This window comes from Oncorhynchus mykiss, chromosome 21 (genome assembly GCF_057628025.1).
Source record: "Oncorhynchus mykiss isolate SJ-2025 chromosome 21, ASM5762802v1, whole genome shotgun sequence".
Lineage (NCBI taxonomy): Eukaryota > Metazoa > Chordata > Actinopteri > Salmoniformes > Salmonidae > Oncorhynchus > Oncorhynchus mykiss.
The window spans coordinates 35,940,085-35,954,111 of record NC_143042.1 but is presented as its reverse complement, the minus strand read 5'-3'; the positions used below and the strand labels follow the sequence as shown (position 1 = coordinate 35,954,111).

At 41.1% G+C, this 14,027-nt stretch overlaps 5 non-coding genes across 5 annotated transcripts; all 5 read right to left on the bottom strand.

The window, feature by feature from the left end:
- Window positions 1–1,448: 1,448 nt before the first annotated feature.
- trnan-guu (transfer RNA asparagine (anticodon GUU)) lies at window positions 1,449–1,522 on the bottom strand. Its single transcript has one exon. It is a non-coding gene; the product is annotated as a tRNA-Asn (tRNA).
- Window positions 1,523–3,756: 2,234 nt separating this feature from the next.
- Window positions 3,757–3,830, bottom strand: trnan-guu (transfer RNA asparagine (anticodon GUU)). The gene has a single exon. It is a non-coding gene; the product is annotated as a tRNA-Asn (tRNA).
- Window positions 3,831–4,930: 1,100 nt separating this feature from the next.
- On the bottom strand, window positions 4,931–5,004 carry trnan-guu (transfer RNA asparagine (anticodon GUU)). Its single transcript has one exon. It is a non-coding gene; the product is annotated as a tRNA-Asn (tRNA).
- A 1,093-nt stretch (window positions 5,005–6,097) lies between these two features.
- Window positions 6,098–6,171, bottom strand: trnan-guu (transfer RNA asparagine (anticodon GUU)). The gene has a single exon. It is a non-coding gene; the product is annotated as a tRNA-Asn (tRNA).
- Window positions 6,172–13,598: 7,427 nt separating this feature from the next.
- Window positions 13,599–13,672, bottom strand: trnan-guu (transfer RNA asparagine (anticodon GUU)). The gene has a single exon. It is a non-coding gene; the product is annotated as a tRNA-Asn (tRNA).
- Between the last annotated feature and the right edge of the window lie 355 nt (window positions 13,673–14,027).

Sequence of the window (14,027 nt, the reverse complement as noted above, 5' to 3'; positions counted from 1 at the left end):
TTTAAATGAACAGTCTAACGCGCCAACAAATTGCACCACAGAGACTTGTGGTTATACTGACCCTCAGCAGGCCAAAGTCTCATGGAAGCTCACGCCAAGTCAGAAAGGGTCAGTTCACATCTCCACAATTTGAAAAATGTCATCCCTGGGTGGTGTCAAAGCACCAACCTTTAGATTGACAGTCAAACACGCTAACTGATTGCACGAGAGAGGCTTGTGTTGGCATTGACCCTCAGCACGGCAATTTAACAGGAATCTCATAACAGGTACAGGACGTCACATCGACATCATGGAGCACAACAAACTGAAAACTGTCGTCCCTGGGTGGGCTCGAACCACCAACCTTTAGATTAACAGTCTAACGCTTTAACCAATTGCGCCACAGAGACTTGTGTTGTATTTAATACTGACGCTAGATCGCTGGCCATTTGTGCTCTCATCCAACTGAACATGGAGTTTACGAAACAACAACACTTTGTTCCAATGGTTGTGTTAACGTGCATCGAAAGTGCAGCAACATTTTCAAGGAAGTAGCCCTGTAGTTTTCTAATGTTTGTTAGCTTTTTGAATGGCCTTAAAAGGGCAAAGATGTAGCGCAATGTTCGTCAGCGCAACATTATATTAAAAGGCATCTGGCAGGAGTAAATTCAGCCACAATCACAAATATATTATGATAAATATATATTTTAAACAACTGCATTTCCACAAATGTAATATATAATCGCCAAGCCCATTCAAAAATAATTAGGGGACTGACTCCGGAAGAATGATGAAGTGGCTAGTCACTTTCATGGCGTATAGGCATACATTTACACACAAACACACTGGACCAACATTGTCCTTCTCGCGAGATAAATATAAATAATACGTTTTTTCATACCAGATTGACATCATTTACATTGTCATACTAGCCAGATTAATAAGAATAAATTATATGTTCCTTGGAGAACACAGAATGATCAAGCTATTGAGTAACAGAAGATCAGAGACCATTGACAGCCATTTTACCAGTAGGTATACTAAGTTGTCATCTTTCATGTTCAACAACACACCAATCACATGTTACAACAGGAAACACAGCAGGTCAAAAGCAAGCTTACTGTAAGGCCAGGAAGGTCTTCCATATCACTAGAAATAGAAAGACAGCATCCCTGGGTGGGCTCAAATCACCAACTTTTAAATGAACAGTCTAACGCGCCAACAAATTGCACCACAGAGACTTGTGGTTATACTGGCCAAAGTCTCATGGAAGCTCACGCCAAGTCAGGAAGGGGGACTTCACAATCTGAAAAATGTCATCCCTGGGTGGTGTCAAAGCACCAACCTTTAGATTGACAGTCAAACACGCTAACTGATTGCACGAGAGAGGCTTGTTGACCCTCAGCACGGCAATTTAACAGGAATCTCATAACAGGACGTCACATCGACCACAACAAACTGAAAACTGTCGTCCCTGGGTGGGCTTGAACCACCAACCTTTAGATTAACAGTCTAACGCGCTAACCAATTGCGCCACAGAGACTTATAGTGTATTTAATCCTGATGCTAGATCGCTGGCCATTCGTGCTCTCATCCAACTGAACATGGAGTTTACGAAACAACAACACTTTGTTCCAATGGTTGTGTTAACGTGCATCGAAAGTGCAGCAACATTTTCAAGGAAGTAGCCCTGTAGTTTTCTAATGTTTGTTAGCTTTTTGAATGGCCTTAAAAGGGCAAAGATGTAGCGCCTTGTTCGTCAGCGCAACATTATATTAAAAGGCATCTGGCAGGAGTAAATTCAGCCACAATCACAAATATATTATGATAAATATATATTTTAAACAACTGCATTTTCACAAATGTAATATATAATCGCCAAGCCCATTCAAAAATAATTAGGGGACTGACTCCGGAAGAATGATGAAGTGGCTAGTCACTTTCATGGCTATAGGCATACATTTACACACAAACACACTGGACCAACATTGTCCTTCTCGCGAGATAAATCTAAATAATATGTTTTTTCATACCAGATTGACATCATTTACGTTATCATACTAGCCAGATTAATAAGAATAAATTATATGTTCCTTGGAGAACACAGAATGATCAAGCTATTGAGTAACAGAAGATCAGAGACCATTGACAGCCATTTTACCAGTAGTTATAGTAACTTGTCATCTTTCATGTTCAACAACACCAATCACATGTTACAACAGGAAACACAGCAGGTCAAAAGCAAGCTTACTGTAAGGCCAGGAAGGTCTTCCATATCACTAGAAATAGAAAGACAGCATCCCTGGGTGGGCTCAAATCACCAACTTTTAAATGAACAGTCTAACGCGCCAACAAATTGCACCACAGAGACTTGTGGTTATACTGACCCTCAGCAGGCCAAAGTCTCATGGAAGCTCACGCCAAGTCAGAAAGGGTCAGTTCACATCTCCACAATTTGAAAAATGTCATCCCTGGGTGGTGTCAAAGCACCAACCTTTAGATTGACAGTCAAACACGCTAACTGATTGCACGAGAGAGGCTTGTGTTGGCATTGACCCTCAGCACGGCAATTTAACAGGAATCTCATAACAGGACGTCACATCGACCACAACAAAATGAAAACTGTCGTCCCTGGGTGGGCTTGAACCACCAACCTTTAGATTAACAGTCTAACGCGCTAGCCAATTGCGCCACAGAGACTTGTGGTGTATTTAATCCTGATGCTAGATCGCTGGCCATTCGTGCTCTCATCCAACTGAACATGGAGTTTACGAAACAACAACACTTTGTTCCAATGGTTATGTTAACGTGCATCGAAAGTGCAGCAACATTTTCAAGGAAGTAGCCCTGTAGTTTTCTAATGTTTGTTAGCTTTTTGAATGGCCTTAAAAGGGCAAAGATGTAGCGCAATGTTCGTCAGCGCAACATTATATTAAAAGGCAACTGGCAGGAGTAAATTCAGCCACAATCACAAATATATTATGATAAATATATATTTTAAACAACTGCATTTTCACAAATGTAATATATAATCGCCAAGCCCATTCAAAAATAATTAGGGGACTGACTCCGGAAGAATGATGAAGTGGCTAGTCACTTTCATGGCTATAGGCATACATTTACACACAAACACACTGGACCAACATTGTCCTTCTCGCGAGATAAATCTAAATAATATGTTTTTTCATACCAGATTGACATCATTTACGTTGTCATACTAGCCAGATTAATAAGAATAAATTATATGTTCCTTGGAGAACACAGAATGATCAAGCTATTGAGTAACAGAAGATCAGAGACCATTGACAGCCATTTTACCAGTAGTTATAGTAACTTGTCATCTTTCATGTTCAACAACACACCAATCACATGTTACAACAGGAAACACAGCAGGTCAAAAGCAAGCTTACTGTAAGGCCAGGAAGGTCTTCCATATCACTAGAAATAGAAAGACAGCATCCCTGGGTGGGCTCAAATCACCAACTTTTAAATGAACAGTCTAACGCGACAACAAATTGCACCACAGAGACTTGTGGTTATACTGACCCTCAGCAGGCCAAAGTCTCATGGAAGCTCACGCCAAGTCAGGAAGGGGGACTTCACAATCTGAAAAATTTCATCCCTGGGTGGTGTCAAAGCACCAACCTTTAGATTGACAGTCAAACACGCTAACTGATTGCACGAGAGAGGCTTGTGTTGGCATTGACCCTCAGCACGGCAATTTAACAGGAATCTCATAACAGGACGTCACATCGACCACAACAAACTGAAAACTGTCGTCCCTGGGTGGGCTTGAACCACCAACCTTTAGATTAACAGTCTAACGCGCTAACCAATTGCGCCACAGAGACTTGTGGTGTATTTAATCCTGATGCTAGATCGCTGGCCATTCGTGCTCTCATCCAACTGAACATGGAGTTTACGAAACAACAACACTTTGTTCCAATGGTTGTGTTAACGTGCATCGAAAGTGCAGCAACATTTTCAAGGAAGTAGCCCTGTAGTTTTCTAATGTTTGTTAGCTTTTTGAATGGCCTTAAAAGGGCAAAGATGTAGCGCAATGTTCGTCAGCGCAACATTATATTAAAAGGCATCTGGCAGGAGTAAATTCAGCCACAATCACAAATATATTATGATAAATATATATTTTAAACAACTGCATTTTCACAAATGTAATATATAATCGCCAAGCCCATTCAAAAATAATTAGGGGACTGACTCCGGAAGAATGATGAAGTGGCTAGTCACTTTCATGGCTATAGGCATACATTTACACACAAACACACTGGACCAACATTGTCCTTCTCGCGAGATAAATCTAAATAATATGTTTTTTCATACCAGATTGACATCATTTACGTTGTCATACTAGCCAGATTAATAAGAATAAATTATATGTTCCTTGGAGAACACAGAATGATCAAGCTATTGAGTAACAGAAGATCAGAGACCATTGACAGCCATTTTACCAGTAGTTATAGTAACTTGTCATCTTTCATGTTCAACAACACACCAATCACATGTTACAACAGGAAACACAGCAGGTCAAAAGCAAGCTTATTGTAAGGCCAGGAAGGTCTTCCATATCACTAGAAATAGAAAGACAGCATCCCTGGGTGGGCTCAAATCACCAACTTTTAAATGAACAGTCTAACGCGCCAACAAATTGCACCACAGAGACTTGTGGTTATACTGACCCTCAGCAGGCCAAAGTCTCATGGAAGCTCACGCCAAGTCAGAAAGGGTCAGTTCACATCTCCACAATTTGAAAAATGTCATCCCTGGGTGGTGTCAAAGCACCAACCTTTAGATTGACAGTCAAACACGCTAACTGATTGCACGAGAGAGGCTTGTGTTGGCATTGACCCTCAGCACGGCAATTTAACAGGAATCTCATAACAGGTACAGGACGTCACATCGACATCATCGAGCACAACAAACTGAAAACTGTCGTCCCTGGGTGGGCTCGAACCACCAACCTTTAGATTAACAGTCTAACGCGCTAACCAATTGCGCCACAGAGACTTGTGTTGTATTTAATACTGACGCTAGATCGCTGGCCATTTGTGCTCTCATCCAACTGAACATGGAGTTTACGAAACAACAACACTTTGTTCCAATGGTTGTGTTAACGTGCATCGAAAGTGCAGCAACATTTTCAAGGAAGTAGCCCTGTAGTTTTCTAATGTTTGTTAGCTTTTTGAATGGCCTTAAAAGGGCAAAGATGTAGCGCAATGTTCGTCAGCGCAACATTATATTAAAAGGCATCTGGCAGGAGTAAATTCAGCCACAATCACAAATATATTATGATAAATATATATTTTAAACAACTGCATTTTCACAAATGTAATATATAATCGCCAAGCCCATTCAAAAATAATTAGGGGACTGACTCCGGAAGAATGATGAAGTGGCTAGTCACTTTCATGGCGTATAGGCATACATTTACACACAAACACACTGGACCAACATTGTCCTTCTCGCGAGATAAATATAAATAATACGTTTTTTCATACCAGATTGACATCATTTACATTGTCATACTAGCCAGATTAATAAGAATAAATTATATGTTCCTTGGAGAACACAGAATGATCAAGCTATTGAGTAACAGAAGATCAGAGACCATTGACAGCCATTTTACCAGTAGGTATAGTAAGTTGTCATCTTTCATGTTCAACAACACACCAATCACATGTTACAACAGGAAACACAGCAGGTCAAAAGCAAGCTTACTGTAAGGCCAGGAAGGTCTTCCATATCACTAGAAATAGAAAGACAGCATCCCTGGGTGGGCTCAAATCACCAACTTTTAAATGAACAGTCTAACGCGCCAACAAATTGCACCACAGAGACTTGTGGTTATACTGACCCTCAGCAGGCCAAAGTCTCATGGAAGCTCACGCCAAGTCAGGAAGGGGGACTTCACAATCTGAAAAATGTCATCCCTGGGTGGTGTCAAAGCACCAACCTTTAGATTGACAGTCAAACACGCTAACTGATTGCACGAGAGAGGCTTGTGTTGGCATTGACCCTCAGCACGGCAATTTAACAGGAATCTCATAACAGGTACAGGACGTCACATCGACATCATGGAGCACAACAAACTGAAAACTGTCGTCCCTGGGTGGGCTTGAACCACCAACCTTTAGATTAACAGTCTAACGCGCTAACCAATTGCGCCACAGAGACTTGTGGTGTATTTAATACTGATGCTAGATCGCTGGCCATTCGTGCTCTCATCCAACTGAACATGGAGTTTACGAAACAACAACACTTTGTTCCAATGGTTGTGTTAACGTGCATCGAAAGTGCAGCAACATTTTCAAGGAAGTAGCCCTGTAGTTTTCTAATGTTTGTTAGCTTTTTGAATGGCCTTAAAAGGGCAAAGATGTAGCGCAATGTTCGTCAGTGCAACATTATATTAAAAGGCATCTGGCAGGAGTAAATTCAGCCACAATCACAAATATATTATGATAAATATATATTTTAAACAACTGCATTTTCACAAATGTAATATATAATCGCCAAGCCCATTCAAAAATAATTAGGGGACTGACTCCGGAAGAATGATGAAGTGGCTAGTCACTTTCATGGCGTATAGGCATACATTTACACACAAACACACTGGACCAACATTGTCCTTCTCGCGAGATAAATATAAATAATATGTTTTTTCATACCAGATTGACATCATTTACGTTGTCATACTAGCCAGATGAATAAGAATAAATGATATGTTCCTTGGAGAACACAGAATGATCAAGCTATTGAGTAACAGAAGATCAGAGACCATTGACAGCAATTTTACCAGTAGGTATAGTAAGTTGTCATCTTTCATGTTCAACAACACACCAATCACATGTTACAACAGGAAACACAGCAGGTCAAAAGCAAGCTTACTGTAAGGCCAGGAAGGTCTTCCATATCACTAGAAATAGAAAGACAGCATCCCTGGGTGGGCTCAAATCACCAACTTTTAAATGAACAGTCTAACGCGCCAACAAATTGCACCACAGAGACTTGTGGTTATACTGACCCTCAGCAGGCCAAAGTCTCATGGAAGCTCACGCCAAGTCAGGAAGGGGGACTTCACAATCTGAAAAATGTCATCCCTGGGTGGTGTCAAAGCACCAACCTTTAGATTGACAGTCAAACACACTAACTGATTGCACGAGAGAGGCTTGTGTTGGCATTGACCCTCAGCACGGCAATTTAACAGGAATCTCATAACAGGTACAGGACGTCACATCGACATCATGGAGCACAACAAACTGAAAACTGTCGTCCCTGGGTGGGCTCGAACCACCAACCTTTAGATTAACAGTCTAACGCGCTAACCAATTTCGCCACAGAGACTTGTGGTGTATTTAATACTGACGCTAGATCGCTGGCCATTTGTGCTCTCATCCAACTGAACATGGAGTTTACGAAACAACAACACTTTGTTCCAATGGTTGTGTTAACGTGCATCGAAAGTGCAGCAACATTTTCAAGGAAGTAGCCCTGTAGTTTTCTAATGTTTGTTAGCTGTTTGAATGGCCTTAAAAGGGCAAAGATGTAGCGCAATGTTCGTCAGCGCAACATTATATTAAAAGGCATCTGGCAGGAGTAAATTCAGCCACAATCACAAATATATTATGATAAATATATATTTTAAACAACTGCATTTTCACAAATGTAATATATAATCGCCAAGCCCATTCAAAAATAATTAGGGGACTGACTCCGGAAGAATGATGAAGTGGCTAGTCACTTTCATGGCGTATAGGCATACATTTACACACAAACACACTGGACCAACATTGTCCTTCTCGCGAGATAAATATAAATAATATGTTTTTTCATACCAGACTGACATCATTTACATTGTCATACTAGCCAGATGAATAAGAATAAATTATATGTTCCTTGGAGAACACAGAATGATCAAGCTATTGAGTAACAGAAGATCAGAGACCATTGACAGCCATTTTACCAGTAGGTATAGTAAGTTGTCATCTTTCATGTTCAACAACACACCAATCACATGTTACAACAGGAAACACAGCAGGTCAAAAGCAAGCTTACTGTAAGGCCAGGAAGGTCTTCCATATCACTAGAAATAGAAAGACAGCATCCCTGGGTGGGCTCAAATCACCAACTTTTAAATGAACAGTCTAACGCGCCAACAAATTGCACCACAGAGACTTGTGGTTATACTGACCCTCAGCAGGCCAAAGTCTCATGGAAGCTCACGCCAAGTCAGGAAGGGGGACTTCACAATCTGAAAAATGTCATCCCTGGGTGGTGTCAAAGCACCAACCTTTAGATTGACAGTCAAACACACTAACTGATTGCACGAGAGAGGCTTGTGTTGGCATTGACCCTCAGCACGGCAATTTAACAGGAATCTCATAACAGGTACAGGACGTCACATCAACATCATGGAGCACAACAAACTGAAAACTGTCGTCCCTGGGTGGGCTTGAACCACCAACCTTTAGATTAACAGTCTAACGCGCTAACCAATTTCGCCACAGAGACTTGTGGTGTATTTAATACTGACGCTAGATCGCTGGCCATTTGTGCTCTCATCCAACTGAACATGGAGTTTACGAAACAACAACACTTTGTTCCAATGGTTGTGTTAACGTGCATCGAAAGTGCAGCAACATTTTCAAGGAAGTAGCCCTGTAGTTTTCTAATGTTTGTTAGCTGTTTGAATGGCCTTAAAAGGGCAAAGATGTAGCGCAATGTTCGTCAGCGCAACATTATATTAAAAGGCATCTGGCAGGAGTAAATTCAGCCACAATCACAAATATATTATGATAAATATATATTTTAAACAACTGCATTTTCACAAATGTAATATATAATCGCCAAGCCCATTCAAAAATAATTAGGGGACTGACTCCGGAAGAATGATGAAGTGGCTAGTCACTTTCATGGCGTATAGGCATACATTTACACACAAACACACTGGACCAACATTGTCCTTCTCGCGAGATAAATATAAATAATATGTTTTTTCATACCAGATTGACATCATTTACGTTGTCATACTAGCCAGATGAATAAGAATAAATTATATGTTCCTTGGAGAACACAGAATGATCAAGCTATTGAGTAACAGAAGATCAGAGACCATTGACAGCCATTTTACCAGTAGGTATAGTAACTTGTCATCTTTCATGTTCAACAACACACCAATCACATGTTACAACAGGAAACACAGCAGGTCAAAAGCAAGCTTACTGTAAGGCCAGGAAGGTCTTCCATATCACTAGAAATAGAAAGACAGCATCCCTGGGTGGGCTCAAATCACCAACTTTTAAATGAACAGTCTAACGCGCCAACAAATTGCACCACAGAGACTTGTGGTTATACTGACCCTCAGCAAGCCAAAGTCTCATGGAAGCTCACGCCAAGTCAGGAAGGGGGACTTCACAATCTGAAAAATGTCATGCCTGGGTGGTGTCAAAGCACCAACCTTTAGATTGACAGTCAAACACACTAACTGATTGCACGAGAGAGGCTTGTGTTGGCATTGACCCTCAGCACGGCAATTTAACAGGAATCTCATAACAGGTACAGGACGTCACATCGACATCATGGAGCACAACAAACTGAAACTGGTTATACTGACCCTCAGCAAGCCAAAGTCTCATGGAAGCTCACGCCAAGTCAGGAAGGGGGACTTCACAATCTGAAAAATGTCATGCCTGGGTGGTGTCAAAGCACCAACCTTTAGATTGACAGTCAAACACACTAACTGATTGCACGAGAGAGGATTGTGTTGGCATTGACCCTCAGCACGGCAATTTAACAGGAATCTCATAACGTCACATCGACATCATGGAGCACAACAAACTGAAAACTGTCGTCCCTGGGTGGGCTCGAACCACCAACCTTTAGATTAACAGTCTAACGCGCTAACCAATTTCGCCACAGAGACTTGTGGTGTATTTAATACTGACGCTAGATCGCTGGCCATTTGTGCTCTCATCCAACTGAACATGGAGTTTACGAAACAACAACACTTTGTTCCAATGGTTGTGTTAACGTGCATCGAAAGTGCAGCAACATTTTCAAGGAAGTAGCCCTGTAGTTTTCTAATGTTTGTTAGCTGTTTGAATGGCCTTAAAAGGGCAAAGATGTAGTGCAATGTTCGTCAGCGCAACATTATATTAAAAGGCATCTGGCAGGAGTAAATTCAGCCACAATCACAAATATATTATGATAAATATATATTTTAAACAACTGCATTTTCACAAATGTAATATATAATCGCCAAGCCCATTCAAAAATAATTAGGGGACTGACTCCGGAAGAATGATGAAGTGGCTAGTCACTTTCATGGCGTATAGGCATACATTTACACACAAACACACTGGACCAACATTGTCCTTCTCGCGAGATAAATATAAATAATATGTTTTTTCATACCAGATTGACATCATTTACGTTGTCATACTAGCCAGATGAATAAGAATAAATTATATGTTCCTTGGAGAACACAGAATGATCAAGCTATTGAGTAACAGAAGATCAGAGACCATTGACAGCCATTTTACCAGTAGGTATAGTAACTTGTCATCTTTCATGTTCAACAACACACCAATCACATGTTACAACAGGAAACACAGCAGGTCAAAAGCAAGCTTACTGTAAGGCCAGGAAGGTCTTCCATATCACTAGAAATAGAAAGACAGCATCCCTGGGTGGGCTCAAATCACCAACTTTTAAATGAACAGTCTAACGCGCCAACAAATTGCACCACAGAGACTTGTGGTTATACTGACCCTCAGCAAGCCAAAGTCTCATGGAAGCTCACGCCAAGTCAGGAAGGGGGACTTCACAATCTGAAAAATGTCATGCCTGGGTGGTGTCAAAGCACCAACCTTTAGATTGACAGTCAAACACACTAACTGATTGCACGAGAGAGGCTTGTGTTGGCATTGACCCTCAGCACGGCAATTTAACAGGAATCTCATAACAGGTACAGGACGTCACATCGACATCATGGAGCACAACAAACTGAAACTGGTTATACTGACCCTCAGCAAGCCAAAGTCTCATGGAAGCTCACGCCAAGTCAGGAAGGGGGACTTCACAATCTGAAAAATGTCATGCCTGGGTGGTGTCAAAGCACCAACCTTTAGATTGACAGTCAAACACACTAACTGATTGCACGAGAGAGGATTGTGTTGGCATTGACCCTCAGCACGGCAATTTAACAGGAATCTCATAACAGGTACAGGACGTCACATCGACATCATGGAGCACAACAAACTGAAAACTGTCGTCCCTGGGTGGGCTCGAACCACCAACCTTTAGATTAACAGTCTAACGCGCTAACCAATTTCGCCACAGAGACTTGTGGTGTATTTAATACTGACGCTAGATCGCTGGCCATTTGTGCTCTCATCCAACTGAACATGGAGTTTACGAAACAACAACACTTTGTTCCAATGGTTGTGTTAACGTGCATCGAAAGTGCAGCAACATTTTCAAGGAAGTAGCCCTGTAGTTTTCTAATGTTTGTTAGCTGTTTGAATGGCCTTAAAAGGGCAAAGATGTAGCGCAATGTTCGTCAGCGCAACATTATATTAAAAGGCATCTGGCAGGAGTAAATTCAGCCACAATCACAAATATATTATGATAAATATATATTTTAAACAACTGCATTTTCACAAATGTAATATATAATCGCCAAGCCCATTCAAAAATAATTAGGGGACTGACTCCGGAAGAATGATGAAGTGGCTAGTCACTTTCATGGCGTATAGGCATACATTTACACACAAACACACTGGACCAACATTGTCCTTCTCGCGAGATAAATATAAATAATATGTTTTTTCATACCAGATTGACATCATTTACGTTGTCATACTAGCCAGATGAATAAGAATAAATTATATGTTCCTTGGAGAACACAGAATGATCAAGCTATTGAGTAACAGAAGATCAGAGACCATTGACAGCCATTTTACCAGTAGGTATAGTAAGTTGTCATCTTTCATGTTCAACAACACACCAATCACATGTTACAACAGGAAACACAGCAGGTCAAAAGCAAGCTTACTGTAAGGCCAGGAAGGTCTTCCATATCACTAGAAATAGAAAGACAGCATCCCTGGGTGGGCTCAAATCACCAACTTTTAAATGAACAGTCTAACGCGCCAACAAATTGCACCACAGAGACTTGTGGTTATACTGACCCTCAGCAGGCCAAAGTCTCATGGAAGCTCACGCCAAGTCAGGAAGGGGGACTTCACAATCTGAAAAATGTCATCCCTGGGTGGTGTCAAAGCACCAACCTTTAGATTGACAGTCAAACACACTAACTGATTGCACGAGAGAGGCTTGTGTTGGCATTGACCCTCAGCACGGCAATTTAACAGGAATCTCATAACAGGTACAGGACGTCACATCAACATCATGGAGCACAACAAACTGAAAACTGTCGTCCCTGGGTGGGCTCGAACCACCAACCTTTAGATTAACAGTCTAACGCGCTAACCAATTTCGCCACAGAGACTTGTGGTGTATTTAATACTGACGCTAGATCGCTGGCCATTTGTGCTCTCATCCAACTGAACATGGAGTTTACGAAACAACAACACTTTGTTCCAATGGTTGTGTTAACGTGCATCGAAAGTGCAGCAACATTTTCAAGGAAGTAGCCCTGTAGTTTTCTAATGTTTGTTAGCTGTTTGAATGGCCTTAAAAGGGCAAAGATGTAGCGCAATGTTCGTCAGCGCAACATTATATTAAAAGGCATCTGGCAGGAGTAAATTCAGCCACAATCACAAATATATTATGATAAATATATATTTTAAACAACTGCATTTTCACAAATGTAATATATAATCGCCAAGCCCATTCAAAAATAATTAGGGGACTGACTCCGGAAGAATGATGAAGTGGCTAGTCACTTTCATGGCGTATAGGCATACATTTACACACAAACACACTGGACCAACATTGTCCTTCTCGCGAGATAAATATAAATAATATGTTTTTTCATACCAGATTGACATCATTTACGTTGTCATACTAGCCAGATGAATAAGAATAAATGATATGTTCCTTGGAGAACACAGAATGATCAAGCTATTGAGTAACAGAAGATCAGAGACCATTGACAGCCATTTTACCAGTAGGTATAGTAAGTTGTCATCTTTCATGTTCAACAACACACCAATCACATGTTACAACAGGAAACACAGCAGGTCAAAAGCAAGCTTACTGTAAGGCCAGGAAGGTCTTCCATATCACTAGAAATAGAAAGACAGCATCCCTGGGTGGGCTCAAATCACCAACTTTTAAATGAACAGTCTAACGCGCCAACAAATTGCACCACAGAGACTTGTGGTTATACTGACCCTCAGCAAGCCAAAGTCTCATGGAAGCTCACGCCAAGTCAGGAAGGGGGACTTCACAATCTGAAAAATGTCATGCCTGGGTGGTGTCAAAGCACCAACCTTTAGATTGACAGTCAAACACACTAACTGATTGCACGAGAGAGGCTTGTGTTGGCATTGACCCTCAGCACGGCAATTTAACAGGAATCTCATAACAGGTACAGGACGTCACATCGACATCATGGAGCACAACAAACTGAAAACTGTCGTCCCTGGGTGGGCTCGAACCACCAACCTTTAGATTAACAGTCTAACGCGCTAACCAATTGCGCCACAGAGACTTGTGGTGTATTTAATACTGACGCTAGATCGCTGGCCATTTGTGCTCTCATCCAACTGAACATGGAGTTTACGAAACAACAACACTTTGTTCCAATGGTTGTGTTAACGTGCATCGAAAGTGCAGCAACATTTTCAAGGAAGTAGCCCTGTAGTTTTCTAATGTTTGTTAGCTGTTTGAATGGCCTTAAAAGGGCAAAGATGTAGCGCAATGTTCGTCAGCACAACATTATATTAAAAGGCATCTGGCAGGAGTAAATTCAGCCACAATCACAAATATATTATGATAAATATATATTTTAAACAACTGCATTTTCACAAATGTAATATATAATCGCCAAGCCCATTCAAAAATAA